This window comes from Propithecus coquereli, unplaced genomic scaffold (genome assembly GCF_000956105.1).
Source record: "Propithecus coquereli isolate 6110/MARCELLA unplaced genomic scaffold, Pcoq_1.0 Scaffold355, whole genome shotgun sequence".
Taxonomy (NCBI): domain Eukaryota; kingdom Metazoa; phylum Chordata; class Mammalia; order Primates; family Indriidae; genus Propithecus; species Propithecus coquereli.
This window is the reverse complement of record NW_012149230.1, coordinates 4,039,311-4,043,925: the sequence shown is the minus strand read 5'-3', so window position 1 is coordinate 4,043,925 and position 4,615 is coordinate 4,039,311. Positions and strand designations below refer to the sequence as shown.

The 4,615-nt window shown below is 36.3% G+C and overlaps 1 protein-coding gene across 6 annotated transcripts in view; it reads left to right on the top strand.

The window, feature by feature from the left end:
* The window catches only part of NCOR1 (nuclear receptor corepressor 1), a 158,463-nt gene that overhangs the window by 20,896 nt on the left and 132,952 nt on the right, over positions 1-4,615 (top strand). The gene's annotated exons all lie outside the window — the stretch shown is intronic.

Below are 4,615 nucleotides of genomic sequence, written 5' to 3'. Positions count from 1 at the left end.
TCTTGCTCAGGCTGGTCTCGAACTCCTGACTTTGAGCGATCCACCTGCCTCGGCCTCCCAGAGTGCTAGGATTACAGGCGTGAGCCACTGCGCCCGGCCTCTGGTTGAGTTTTAAGCTGGCCAGATAACTTGGTCTCTCTTGAGTGATGGCCAGGATAAAAGCTTCTACCATTTTGAGATTTACTTGCTTTCTGTTCCTAGTTTGAGAATTTCTGTCTTGATTGAGTGTTGAATATTGCTTGTGGGACCTCCTTAAACCATACTATTCATCTGATTACTAATTTTCTAGACTATTGTTGCTGCTTTTTTAAAAATCAACTTTGTAGTTTAGTTTATAATAAAATGCACTCATTGTATGTTGTAACAAATTCTGACAAACTTATATACCCACAAAACCCTCACCAAAATGAAGACAACAGTTATGTCACCCCAGAAAGTTCATGGTACGCCATCTAGGTCAGTCTTCCCCCACTTCCTACTAACCTCAGCTCCCAGGAAACCACTGATCTACTTTGTCATAATAGATTGTATTTGTTTGAGTTTCAGATGAACTCTTGTCTGTGGCCTCTTTTGCTTCCCATAATATTTCTGAGATTTATCTATGCCTTGTATGTCTCAGTAGCTCATTCCTTTTTATTGCTGGGTATGGATATACCACAATTTGTTTATCTAGTCATCTATTTCAGTTTTGGTTATCATAAATAAAATCATTCCAGGAACATATATGTTTGTTGTATCTAGATTATTTAAAGAAGTATTGCCTTATTTTCTTAACAGTGTCCTTTGGAGAGCATATGTGTTTACTTTTTATCAAGTTCAATTATTTTTGTATTTTATATTAATATTTTGTGCTTTTTATGTCATTACTAAGGAGTTTTTGCCAAACTCAAGGTCACTAAGATTTTCACCTGTGTTTTCTTCTCTAAGTTTTATAATGTTAGGTTTTACATTTAGGTTTATGATCCATTTTTTAATTAAATTTTGTTACGTGGTGTGAGATTAAGGGTTGAGGTTCAGTCTTTCACCATTAAGAATTATGTTAGCTTGGGAAATATTTCCTCCCCCTATATTTTCTTAAGAGTTTTTGTAGGATTGGTATTTTTTTTCTTCCTTAGATCCTTGATAGAATTTATCAGCAATGCCATTAGGCCTAGAATTTTCTTTGTGGAAAGAATTTAAATTATGAACTCAAGTTTTGTTTTTTGTTTTTAGACATAGTCACCCAGGGTGGAATGCAGTGGCATGGTCATAGCTCACCGTAACCTCAAACTCCTGGGCTCAGGTGATCCTCAGACCCCCACCCCACCACCGAGTAGCTGGGACTACAGGTGCTATACCCAGCTATTTTTATTTTTATTTTTTATAGAAATGGGATCTCACTGTGTTGCCAAGACTGGTCTCAAACTCCTGGCCTTAATCAATCCTCCCGCCTTAGCCTCCCACACTACTGGTATTACACGGGTGCACCATGGTGCCTGGCCTTCAATTTCTTTAATATTTATATTCAGATTCTCTATTATTTCTTGAGTCAGTGTGGGTCAGTTTTATTGTTTAAGGTATTGGATTTATTGACATAAATTGTCACAGTATTCCCTTACTGTTCTCATGTCTTTGAGACGTGTTGCGATGTTTCGCATGTTGACAATAAGTGTTTTATTCCTTTTTAATCAGTCAACCTAGAGGTTTATCAACTTAGTAAATTCTTTTCTTTGAAGGGCTAGCTTTGGTTTCAGTGATGTTCACTGTTTTTTTTCTATTTTACTGATTTCTGCCCTTTATTTTCTTTCTTCCGTAATTGCCTACATATATACCATTTCTTACATCCTTCATTCCTTTACATATATTCAAGTTTCCTTCTGATATCATTGTATTTTAGCCTGGAGAACTTCATTTCTCTTAGTACAGGATGCTTGGCAGTGAATTCTCTCAGCTTTTGATTGCCTGGAAAAGTTTGTATTTCAACTTTATTTTTGAAGACTATTTTCAGTTGATATAGAACTAAATTCAGTTATTTTCAGGACTGAAATGAAAGATGTCATTTCATTGTGTTCTGGCTTATGTGATTTCTGACTAGAAGCTTGGGGTTATTCTTATCTTTGTTCATTTATATATAAAATGTATTTCCCCCCCTCTGGTTACTTTTAAGGTTTTTCTCTTTGTCACTGTTTTTGCACAACTTGATTATTTAATATTATGTGCCCTTTTTTGTGCTTTGGCATTCACTAAGCTTCTTGGTTCTGTGGATTTATAATTTTCATAAAATTTGGGCAGTTTTGGGCCATTATTTCTTCAAATGTTTTTTTCTGTCTCCTCTCCCCCTGGTTTCCGTCTGGGAAAACAATTACTCATATTTCATCTTACCCCACAGGTCAGTGGTCCTCCTCTATTTCCCCACCCCAGCCCCCTGCCCTTTTTTTTTTTTTTTTTTTAAATCCATTAGCTTCATTTTTTTTTTTTTTTCAGGGCTAGACAGTAAGTTTATACACTCCCATGCTGCCCAGGCGCCGCGTCACAGCAGACCGCGGCCGCGCTGGTGTTTCAATTCATTTACAAGCATTGGATCCCAGCCTGTCCCTGAGCCTGGGCGTACGACAGGCTTCCCCGTACAGGCCATCACTTCTCAATAGTCATTAGCTTCATTTTGTTATGGCTTTATGGTCAGTGATCTTTTCTTATATAGTTTCCAACCAGTGACATTTTCATTGCAGATACTGGATTTTTCATTTGCGATTTGAATATGAACATTGTGAATTTTACACTTTTTTAGTGCTGGCTTTTATTTTATTTCTATAAAGAGAGTTGGATTCCCTTGCTAGGCAGTTAAGTTACTTTTGAGGCCTGTTTTTCAACTCTTATGGCAAATATAGAGTAGGCTTTATTCTAGGTCTGATTTATCTCCCACTTCTGAGCTTGTCTCCTCTGGGGTATCACCAGATGTCCCGAGTATTCAGTGAGGTTTCTTCACTCTGCTGAAGGAAGTTTGAATGAGTTCTGACCCTGAGTGAGCTGCCGGAATTGTTTGCTTTAGAGTTGCCTCTAATTGTTCTTCCTTCAGAAGTTATTCTTAGCCCAGCCTGTGACTTTTCTCCCTGTGCATTTACAGACTAGAATTTAGGTGAAGACTTAAGGTCACCCAAATTCAGATTTCAAGAAACCTTTCTCTTTGTAACTCTCTCCTTTCTGGAAGACATGTCCAGAAATTCTATCCATCTGGCTGCTTCAAACCAGTGTTGTTGCTTCTTTAATAACCATTATTGTGGGGCACTATTTGGGTTACTTTCCCATGGCTCCAGTTTGGAAATTGCCTCCGGTCTGAAGGCCTGGGGTGTGGTAGATGGGGCTCACCTCATCTGTTCATTTCCCTCAGAGAGCAAGTCTGGTGCTGCCTGTTGTCCAGTGTATGAAAATTGTTTCTGCATTTTGTCCAGTTTTTTAGCTGTTTACCATAGGAAGGTAATTCTGAGTAGAGCACTGTCGCTTCTTTTTATTTTACTCCTTACTCTTAATTTGTCGTGCTTCGTATATCCTTTAGAAATTTTTTCAGTGAAAACCTGTGGTTGGTAAATTTTCTGAGTTCTTGAATTCTGGAAAGTCGGTAGTCCTAAAACTTGAATAATGATTTGATTTTTGGATTTGTAGGTTGTTTTCCTACAAAAACAATTGGTTTCCTCTGAACTTGGGATGTGGTGTTGTCTGTTTGCTTCTATTCAATGTTGCTGTTAAGTCTGCTTTTATTATGGTCCTTGTTACTTTGTAGGAAACCTGTTTCTTATTTCTTGGCACTTGTGATAAAGTTTTTGCTTTGTCCTTGATTTTCTGATTTTTGTGTGTGTGTGTGTGTCCAGTGTGGATTTATTTTTAAAATATATCCTACTTTTCCCTTAGGCCCTTTTAAATCTGAGGACTATGTCTTTCTTAACTTCTGAGAAATGCTGTTCTGTTATTTCTTAGAATATTATCTCTCACCTGTGGATGCTGGATGTTGAACTTTTGACTCTAGCTTCCATTTTTAACTTTGCTTCTGTAGTTTCTATATCTTTATGCTTTACTGTGTTTTGGGAGAATTCCTCAGTTCTGTCTTAGCTTTCATTTACCTACTCTGTATGTTCAACTATTGTTTAATTTCAACTATTAAGTTTTAAATTTCTTTGATTGCTATTTGATTCTTGAGGATGTTATTAATACTCTTGTGTCCTTTTCTATTTTTATTTAATGTTATCTGTTTCCTCGGATGTAAATTCTTTTTGTTTTTGTGTGTTTTAAAAAATTTGAAATGGTTTTATTGTTTTGTCTTGTCCTCAGTGTTTTGTTTTTCTTTGTTATGTTTTCAACTTTGTATCTGAGATTTCTTCTTAGACTATCTGTGAAATCATGTTTCACTGTTACCTACATGTAGAGAAGGGCTCTGGACTCTTTTTTTTCTTAGTCAATCAATTTATTTTTCTACTTGTCCTTTATTTTTACTTTTTATGATTTAAGCATTTTTAAAATTCTAAGAATTAAGGGGGTACAAGTGTTTTTATTACATGGATTTTTGTATAATGCTTAAATCAGGGCTTTTCATGTGTTCATCACCAGAATAGTGTTCATTTTACCCAATACCTCAGTTTTTATC